We start from the raw sequence: 11042 nt of genomic DNA on the forward strand, positions 1-11042 counted from the left end.
CATTCGGGGTGGAATGCTGCTCCCACTGAACTGAACAGGGCTCCTAATGAACTCTTCATTCTTCCTGTTCATTACTGTTGCCACTTTGCAGCAGATTTAGGGGATTTGCAGAGGGTCGCTTTCCCACCGGGAGAGAAACTGGGGAGCTAGATTCAGGGTATTACCTAATGTAAATTATTTATTTACAAAATCTTGTTTATCCTGAATCAGGATGTTCAAAACTGCCCTCCGGCAATTTCACTTGCAAAACCCACCGGTGCAGTTGATGTAACTAGCCCTTTACAGCATGTCTTGGGCAAGGTCCCCACTGTTTAAGCCTCTCTATAAAGAGTTTCAAATAAAATTCTTACCTATCAGCAATTCATGATGTGATTTCATTAGCCCTTTAAAAAAAAAAAAAGTGATCGAAGGAAACCTTTTTTCATCCAATGTACAATTAGCCGATGGAAATCATCAAAGCAAGAAACTGCTGAGGCCAAATATTTTGCAGGATTCTAAAAGGTTTAAACATGTGTCCAGAGTTACAATAGAAAAGGTTGCAAACCGCTGTTATGGTGGTTCTCTTTTTCTGTTTAGAGCTTAGGGCATCTTCAGAAACTTTACAACTTGACATCATGACATCTATAATGGGTCATGCATGGATCAGAAAAGACAAAGTAACAAAAATAAGCAATATTAGATGTAAGAACTGATTTATAGAATATCAGGGTTGGAAGGGACCCCTGGAAGTCATCTAGTCCAACCCTCTGCTTAAAGCAGGACCCCAGACAGACAGATTTTTGCCCCGTCCCTAAATAGCCCCCTCAAGGATTGAACTCACCACCCTGGGTTTAGCAGGCCAATGCTCAAACCACTGAGCTATTACACTGGAACCCTGCTATTTATCTATTTATGTGGGATTGCTCCATGAGCAAGGTATTACTCTAAGGCTGCAGAATCTGGCTCATAGATTTCTTCTCAGGATTTCCCATGGTACTATTCCCACAAATCTATTTTATTCCCATCCCAATCTTTTTGGAGCATTTTTTCTGCTTAAATATTTTCTTGAGCAGGTTGGGAGGGGCCACTTACAACTGAGTCCTGTGGTGTGCCAACTGTTACACCGGTGAGTGATACTGTCCATCCTGCTCTCCTGTCACAGCTCTGTCAGCCTCACCATCTGCAGTTGTGTTCTGTGGTTCGAGTGGTAGTCAAGTCAAGATTCAGGGCCAAATCCTCAATTGTGCTGAGCTCACAAATGACACAGCTTGGGGGGTGGCCACCGTCCTGCTGCTTTGATGCTAAGGCCACCTGGAGACCATTCTCCTGGCTGAAGTTCTAAAAGGGCATAATGTGGTCCAGCCCTGGCCTCAAAATGCCTCTTCCTCCTGCAACGTCAGCATGCCCCCCTAGCCAGCTCTGTTGGGTTTAGGCCACTTGCCTGATTCTCCTATGACAGGAGAAATCCTGGTTGACTTTTTAGGGCAGCTTTCTAGCCATTTTCTGAGGTTCTGGCCCTCTGTTTCCCTAGTACCTCCTCAGATCATCTTTATGCATAACTTTGGGCCTGGTCCTGCTGCCTAATGGGATTCCATACATCACTTCATTTATTTGTGTCAGTACTGCATGGGAGAGTGGGTGAAATAATATATTTTATTGGACCAACTTCTGTTGGTGAGAGAGGCAAGCTTTTGAGCTGCATTTCTTCAGGTCTTCAGTGTCACAGATTGTTTAGCATAAATAGTTAGCATGTATTGTAAGAGACTATTCAACGTAGAGTGGCCCATTAACACCTCTGTAGTCATAGGACAAAAAGCAGGGCTTAGTGTGTTGGATAAAATCTGTTTCTGACCCGTTTTATGTAATGTCCATCTTGGATTTGTAAAAAGACAGCTAAGCCTCCATCTTGGATACCTATCTCCTCAGATGATTTAGTGCCCTTTCAGCCTTTTTCAAATCAAGGAGGAGAAAGATCATGACAGTTAGTCATGTGACAGCCATAATCTGCCTAACAACTGCAGGTTATTTAGTGAGTGGCACGCCTGTCACTCAGGGCTGTCCATCTGAGTGGCAGCCAGTGTCCCACACAGTTCAGCTAGCTGCCAGGAGCCCCAGAGGGACCAGGACCAGGGCCAGTGTAACCACTAGGCAAACTAAGTGTCCACCTAGGGCGCCAAGATTTGGGGGCACCAAAAAGCGGGCTGCGCTGTTTCTCAGGCAGCTGCTTGGCCACCTCTGCTCCCGCTAGGCCCCGGCTCGGGCATTGCTTGGCAGAGGGACGCCAGCTCTGAGGGGAGGAGGCCAGTCGGTGCTGGGTGCGGGACCGGTCCAGGTCCGCCCCACACAGCAGGATGGGGCTGGAGATGGAGCTCCTGCTCCAGGCCTGGAGCTACTTCAGGCAGCGGAAGTTCCAGCTCTGCGCAGATCTCTGTTCCCAGCTGCTGCAGAAATCCCCCGGACACCACATACCGGGCCGGGCCACGGGGGTAGGGGCGTTGCCTGATTGATAGATGGGCGGAGGTTGAGGTCCCAGACTCACGAGAGAGCTGGAACGGAGTAAGAGTGGGCGGGCGCCGGGGCGTGTGTCTCTTAGTGACAGAGGAGCGAGTGTAAACCAATAAATTGCATCAGCCAAAAACATTCGCTAGACAGTCTGGAGGCACCTAGACTTAATTTAATCAATATAGAAGGTGGACCAATACAAGATATTACCTAACTGACCTTGTCTCTCTAATATCTTGGGACCAACACAACAACATGAACACTGCAAAATAATGTTAGCTAGCTCTTATGTATTGCTTATTAGTAGTAGATCTCACAGAAGTACTATTAACTTGATAACTTGATCAGAACTGAGCAAGAACAAAAATCAAAAACTTGAATGTATATCTGCTGTTCCCATTTGATGCTAAGCCTCCCTATTAAGACAAAAAATGCTAAAAAAAAGGAAGAGGTGAGCAAGCTACTACTGATCTCCCTGAAAGCTTTCTTTCCTTCTAGAGAAGGCAGTGGAGCCCCCACAGATTTACTTTAAATCAGTCTTGAAGGGACATCTATTACTCTAGTGGCAAGAGCTGGTATATGCATTTTAGGTCCCCAAATCCAAAGCAAGTAGTGAAGTAGGAGACAAAGTTACTTCTATAATTAAAATATATACATTATAATAGTAATAAGATGATTGTGGCCTTTTATCTCCCCCCTCCCCCCAAGTCCAGTCCACCGCAAGACTCCCCCAGCCCAAGCAGAGTTCTGACCCTGTAAAAGGAGAAGTACTAGAGACATCATGAAGTGCACAAGGGATTTTGCTATTGATTTTGTGTCAAAAGTGCTCAGATGCTATTGTGATTGGCAGAAGTGTAAAACTAAGATAGATTGATATTCCTGCTAGTCTTCAATATCTGGTAAAGGGGCGGTATACTTGAATTTGTTGTTTAATCATCAATTGCATGGAACTGACAATTTGTTCCATCTGAATGGGTATTAACTCTCTAAGTGTTCAGCGTGCTTGTAAAAGGTTCGTGCCGGGGCTCGACCCTCCTGGGCAGGAGGGGAGCCACACCGACTCACTACTGGTGGCACAAACACCCAGTTAGTTCAGGGCTCGGGTCCTCTGGTGCAGGGGCTGAGCAAACAACAGTTAGTTCAGGGCTCAGGCCCTCTGGTGCAGGGGCTGGGCAGACAAGCAGTTAAGGAGCCCAGGCCCTCTGGTGCAGGGGCTGGGCAGACAAACAGGTCAGGGAGCTCAGGCCCTTTGGTGCCGGGGCCGAGCAACAATCAGGTAAGGAAGGCCCAGGCCCTGGATCAGGGCGGGGCTCAAACAGTCACAGCTCAGGTAAAGTAGCTCAGGCCCTCCGGTGCAGGGGCTGAGCAATACACAGTTAGGGAGCTCAGGCCCCCTTGTGCAGGGGCTGAGCAACAATCGGTTGGGGTAAGCTCTGGCTCCTACACCAGAGCGTTGGGTGAGGGGGAAGCCTGCCACCCGTAAGCCGGGGTGGCAGGGGGGAACGCAGGCCCACCCACTCCACTGCGTTCCAGCCCGGGGCCCTAGCAGCGGTTACTGCCGCTGCTGGTCAGTGGGGTATCCTGACCGAAACACACTGACATTGGCTCACATGCGTCTGCAGCCTGACCGGGGTCGGCTACCCCCGGGCTACTTCCAGGATCCCCCTCAGGGCCTACCTCGTCTGTGGCACCGGGCCCGGTCCAGTCCACCAGCATGGGCTCCTCTCGTCCGGGGCTTGGTGGCAGGTCCGGCAGCTCCGTGGGGAAATCCGGCCAATTTCACTCGGGCGGCTCCTCTGGGTAACAGCAGGGGCGAAGGGGTTCTGGTGCGGCCTCGCCTTCGGGGTTGGTGTGGGGGAGTTCCAAGGGCTCCTCCCAACGACGGGAGTGGACGGGCTCCGGCGGCTCCTCCTCGTAGTGGGCTCGGGGCAGCTCCGGCCAGCTAGGGCAACAGCCTCGGGCCTCAGAGGTATCCTGGCCGGGAGCTCCCGGCCGCACGTCTGCTCCCTGCGGTGGCCAGCCTCTGACTGAGCTCCGGCGGCCGGCCTTTATACTTCCTGTCCCGCCCCTTGACTTCCGGGGGGCGGGAACAGGTGGCGATGGCTCCGCCCACTCGGGTGCCTGCAAGGGTGCTCCCTCTTCTGGGCAGGAAGGGAGCCACACCGACTCGCTACAGTGCTGTTCAAGGTATACACTTTACTTATACATATTGCATGAAAAAAGAGTGTTCTCCAACTTTCATTCTGGATAAATATCATTTTATGTAAAGGTCATTATTGCTATTGTTTCTTGGAGAACAGCAGCTAGCTGGGCTTTGCCTCTGGACATGATATACTGGGAAGATTTTAGTTCTCACAAAATGTCCTATGCTTCAGTTTCTCTTAAGAGCTTGGCAGGTAGTTCACCCTTCCCCATAAGCTGAACGTGTATTAATTCTAATGAACAATGCCACATTATGCAGTATTCATTTTTGAAAGTTTATAATAAGCGATGCTCCGGGGGGAGTGGGAGGAGGAGCGCAAGGTGGAAGTTTCATCTAGGGCATAAAATATCCTTGCACCGGCCCTGACCAGGACTCATAGGACTTTGGATTCTTGGTCTCTATTAACATACTTGCACTCAACTGCTACACACCATTAGTGAGCACATACTTGCACTGGACTACGAGGTCAAGCAGAGATGCGTGGGCAAGCACTGAATACCTACCTGAGGGAGAAGATCTGCCTAAGAGGGAGAAGACCTGCCCAGAGGACCTGTCCAGAGGGAGAAGAATACCCAGTTCCTGAGTTCCTGTTTGGTGTCCAGCACCCCGATTTTCACCACTCTCCCTGTTGGTATCCTGAGTTTTTGTCATTGTGTCCCTGTCTTCAGGATATGGTATTGTAATACCCATTGTGGTTTTCCTCTGTTTTACATCCATAGGTTAAGGGGGTTTAAGGGCTCTGAGCTTCATGCTCTGGTAACTGTTAACAACTGAGGCCTGGTCTACACTAGGAGCTTATATCGAATTTAGCGCCGTTACATCGAATTAACCCTGCACCCGTCCACACCAGGAAGCTACTTAGTTCGAAATAGAGCTCTTTTAAATTCGACTTCTGTAATCCTCGAAAACGAGAGGAGTAGCGCTAAATTCGAAATGGCAATATCGAATTAGGCTAGGTGTGGATGGAAATCGACGGTAATAGCTCCGGGAGCTATCCCACAGTGCACCACTCTGTTGACGCTCTGGACAGCAGTCCGAGCTCGGATGCTCTGACCAGCCACACAGGAAAAGCCCCGGGAAAATTTGAATTCCTTTTCCTGTCTGGCCACTTTGAATCTCATTTTCTGTTTGGACAGCGTGGAGAGCTCAGCAGCACTAGCAACGATGCAGAGCTCTCCAGCAGAGTTGGCCGTGCAATCTAATAGAAAGAGGGCCCCAGCATGGACTGATCGGGAGGTCTTGGATCTCATCGCTGTGTGGGGCGATGAGTCCGTGCTTTCAGAGCTGCGCTCCAAAAGAAGGAATGCAAAGATCTATGAGAAGATCTCTAAAGCCATGGCAGAGAGAGGATACAGCCGGGATGCAACGCAGTGCCGCGTGAAAATCAAGGAGCTGAGACAAGGCTACCAAAAAACCAAAGAGGCAAACCGACGCTCCGGATCCCAGCCCCACACATCACGTTTCTACGAGGCACTGCATTCCATCCTAGGTGCGGCCGCCACCACTACCCCACCAGTGACCGTGGACTCCGAGGATGGGATATTGTCCACGGCCGGTTCCTCCTCGGAAATGTTAGGTGACGGGGAAGATGAGGAAGGAGATGAGGAGGACGAGGCAGTCGACAGCGCTTGCACCGCTGATTTCAACGACAGCCAGGAGCTCTTCATCACCCTTACCGAGATCCCCTACCAACCGTCCACAGCCCTTACCCCGGACACCGAATCAGGGGAAGGATCAAGCAGTGAGTGCTTTAAACATCTAAACATTTCATTTTAACATAAGTGGAATATTTATATTGTTAAGAATGGGCTTTTCAGTCACTCAGTTAAACATAGAAACTTTTATTTATAACAAAACAGGAATAATAACTATATCAGTAATTTGTTGTTCATGATTTAGTTGGCTTAGTAAACTTTTTTCTACTAACTATCTATTTAAAATCAAGTACTGTCCGGATATTCATGATTAGTCCACAACACGGCCCCTCCACTCTGTAGTCCGTTATGCTCAACTTAAAGGAAAAGGCGGTCAATGTGCCCGGGAATGGACAGACAGTCCTCCTGTGATAGCTCCGCATAGCTCTCCTGGAGGTACCGCTCCAGCATGCGCACGAGGTTCAACGGCAGGGCAATCTTGTTTGGTCCCCCGTGGTAGCACACGTTCCCACGCCATGAGTCCATGAGGTAGTCGGGGATCAGTGCGCGGCACAGCATGGCGGCATATGGCCCAGGCCTCTGCATGCATTCACGCAGCATCCTTCCCCTCTCGGCCTCCGAGATCCTCATGAGGGTTATGTCACACATGACGCCCTGCTTTAAATTAGGGAGGGGAATGTTAGTATTTGGACTGCTTTACAGCCACGCGGTGGAGGCGGCAGAGGGGCAGCATACAGGGATCTTTCCCGGGGACAGCCGCGAGGTGGTGGGACAGGGGCAGAGCTCATGCTTCCCTGATTGCTGCCAGCAGAGAGTGGCCTTGCATTCAGTGCGAAAGGAGCCCAGTGCTACTATTACATGTTTAAGCTGCCACAAGTCTACGGCTTACCATGTTTTCCCGCAGCAGAAGTAGAGGTGTCCTGCAACGCTTCTCTGATCGCAACTGCAGGACCCCAGACACATAAGGCGAGGGCCGAAAATTCGACCTTGTCCTGAGTGCGCATGTGAAAGGTGCAGTGCATGGTGTTGTTCACAGAGAAAGACTATGCTCTTTGTTAGCAACTTCATTTATCTGTCTCAGGAATTTACTCCCTTTTTCCCATTCCAACAGACACATCTGCGACTGTCTCCCAACCCAGCCTGGCATCACACTCCCAGAGGCTAGCGCAGATTAGAAGAAGGAAGAGAAAAACTCGTGAAGACATGTTTTATGAACTTATGGAGTGCTCACGAGAGCAGGCAGCCCAGACGACACAGTGGAGGGAGAACTTGTCACAAATGCACAGAGCAGTCATGGAACGGGAGGAGAGGTGGCGCCAGGAGGACCAGCAGGCTACTCAAACCCTGCTTGGACTAATGAGGGAGCAAACGGAGACGCTCCGGCGCCTAGTGGATGTTCTGCAAGACCGGAGGCAGGAGGACAGAGCACTGCTGCTGTCTATCTCTAACCGCCCTCCCCCGCCACCAAGTCCCACACCCCCCTCACCAAAAGTACAAAGAAGGAGGGGCGGCAAGGGCCGTTAAAACTGTCAGTCGGCCACTGCACACTGCTGCAGCAATGGAAGGCTCTCGTTCCAAAGTTTGAAAAGTCCTTTCCTACCCATCTCACACTAGCCCATGTCCAAGTTTCCTTCCCCCCCCCCCCCTTTTCATGTGCGGTTCGTAATAAAACATCGGTTTCTGTTAAGTACTGTTTCCGAGAGTGTCTTTTGGAGGGGATTCTGTCTGAAGGGGGGGAAGGGGTTTGTTACTTGGACAGGACAGTCACCTGTAGCAGGCTACAGAGGCGGGGGCAGGTCCAGCATCAGGACACATACACAGCACAGTCACCAGTTACCCTGGTCAGTCTGGGAGGCGGTTTTCTTGTTCTGGGGTGCGAGGGGGTTGATCTGTGACTTTGTGTCGGGGGAGGGCAGTTAGAGATCCTATGCCGCGGTCCTTATCCTGGATCACAGAGCCACGCAGCAGGGGATCTGTTACCCTCCGCCCCCTGCCAGAAAGTCACTTGGCCGACACATACATCCAGTCCCGCCCAGGACTGCTGGCAGGCTGCGTTGAAACAACCAATGCAGCACTGCGGAGCCTGTCATTCCCGGACTTTAGAAGCATCATTTGCATCAAAACAGTAAGCCCGCCCCCCGCCACAGTCTGCGTCCCCGGTTTAAAACATTCCCGCGAAAACAGTAAAAAAGAGAACCTTGTTCATTAACAGAACAGAACAGATTTTATTTGTTGGGAAGGTGGGGAAGGGGGTATGTAACTTGGAAGGATAGTCAACAGTAACTGGGTAAAGAAACGGGGGCAGGTTCAGCATCTGTGTCCACAAAGTAAAAAGTCACTGGAGACCCTGTTCAGTCAGGAACCTGGCTTTCAAAGCCTCCCTGATGCACAGTGCGTCCCGCTGTGATCTTCTAATCGCCCTGCTGTCTGGCTGGACGTAATCAGAAGCCAGGCTATTTGCCTCAACCTCCCACCCCGACATATAGGTCTCCCCCTTGCTCTCACACAAATTGTGGAGCACACAGCAAGCAGCTATCACAATGGGGATATTGGTCTCGCTGAGATCACAGCGAGTGAGTAGGCTTCTCCATCTGCCCTTGAGACGGCCAAAAGCACACTCCACCACCATTCTGCACTTGCTGAGCCGGTAGTTGAATAGTTCTTTCCCTGAGTCCAGTGCGCCAGTGTAGGGCTTCATGAGCCAGGGCATTAGCGGGTATGCAGGGTCCCCGAGGATGACTGTAGGCATCTCCACATCCCCAACAGTTACTTTGTGGTCCGGGAAGTAAATACCTTCCTGCAGCCGTCTACACAGACCAGAGTTCCTGAACACCCTAGCGTCATGAACCTTGCCAGGCCATCCAACGTAGATATTGGTAAAACGTCCCCGATGGTCCACCAGTGCTTGCAGCACCATGGAAAAGTAGCCCTTCCGGTTGATGTACTGGCTAGCCTGGTGCTCCGGTGCCAGGATAGGGATGTGAGTCCCATCTATAGCCCCACCGCAGTTTGGGAATCCCATCTCGGCAAAGCCATCTCTGATGAGCTCCACGTTTCCCAGGGTCACTACCTTAGATAGCAGTAGCTTGACGATTGCCCTGGCTACTTGCATAACAGCAACCCCCACGGTAGACTTGCCCACGCCAAACTGGTTAGCGACGGACCGGTAGCTGTCTGGCGTTGCGAGCTTCCAGAGGGCTATGGCCACTCGCTTCTGGACAGTCAGGGCTGCCCGCATCCGGGTGTCCTTTCGCTTCAGGGCAGGGGACAGCAACTCACACAGTTCGAGGAAAGTCCCCTTCCGCATGCGAAAGTTGCGCAGCCACTGGGATTCATCCCAGACCTGCAGCACTATGCAGTCCCACCATTTCGTGCTGGTTTCACGGGCCCAGAATCGCCGTTCAACAGTATCAACAAGACCCAGTGACAGCGAGATGTCCTGGGCGCTGGGTCTCATGTTCTCAGAGAGGTCGGAGCTAGTGTCCGACTTCATGCCGTCACGGTAGTGCCGTAGCCTCCTCTCATGATTGATCTGCAGCTGCCTCTGGTACAGGTGGAGGAGAAGCTGCGAGGCGTTGAGAACTGCCACAACTGCAGCGATGGTCGCAGCGGGATCCATGCTCGCACTGCTGTGGCGTCCGCGCTGTCAGTAATCAGAAAAGCGCGCGAAATTATTTCCCGCCGGCGCTTTCAGGGAGGGAGGGAGGGCTTGAGTGACGGACGGATGACGACAGGCGCCCAAAAGCACCCTCGACACATTTTTTTACCCAGAAGGCATTTGGGGCTCGACCCAGAATTCCAAAGGGCAGGGGGGACTGCGGGAACTGTGGGATAGCTGCCCACAGTGCACCGCTTCCAATGTCGACGCTTGCCCCGTTAGTGTGGACTCACAAAGTCTCACAAAGTCGAATTACTGTCCTTAGTGTGGACACACACGTTCGACTTAGTAATATCGATTCCACATAGTCGAATTAACTAAAATCGAAGTACTCTCGTAGTGTAGACAAGGCCTGAGTGTGTCTTCCTTATGTTGTTTATTATCTGAAGGGGGTCCTTGTCTAGTTTACTGACCAGTGGCATAATAAATATGTGTGTGTTGCATCTTATTCTGCCTCTGACTAAATCACCCGATGATAGATGCGGGAGGGGGTGGGATCTGCAGACAGCCCATCTTCTGATCTGTGTAGACCATAGTTAAAATGTTTTGGGCTAACAAGTGGGCTACAGATTGTTGTAATAAGCCATAAATCCAGTGTCTTTGTTCAGTCTATGGTTTTTAGTGTTGAGCAGAGTAATGAATTTAAGATTCCAGGCTCATCTTTTGAAAGTGTTGTGCAGGTTTCCTTTGAGGATGAGGACTGATATAGTGATTGCTTTGTGAAAAGTGTTCATCACCCACAAGTGATAGGGTGTTTTTGTCTTTTATCATTTTCCTGTGTAGTGATAGTCTGGTTTCACGCACATAGTTGTTATTGGGGCATTTAGTGCACTAGATGAGGTACACCACATGTTGTAATAGGCATGTGTAGGATCCATGGATCTTGAAAGCAGTGTTGCCAACTCTCAAGATTTTTTTTTGTCATGAGTCTCATGATAATTATTGTTTTCCTTAAAGCCCCAGCTCCCGGAGTCAAGTGGATATGTGATTATTTCAACATTCATTTGTAAAGAAAAGGTAAGTTTCTACCCCTTGTGGCTGTTGA

This window comes from Emys orbicularis, chromosome 2 (genome assembly GCF_028017835.1).
Source record: "Emys orbicularis isolate rEmyOrb1 chromosome 2, rEmyOrb1.hap1, whole genome shotgun sequence".
Taxonomy (NCBI): Eukaryota; Metazoa; Chordata; order Testudines; family Emydidae; genus Emys; species Emys orbicularis.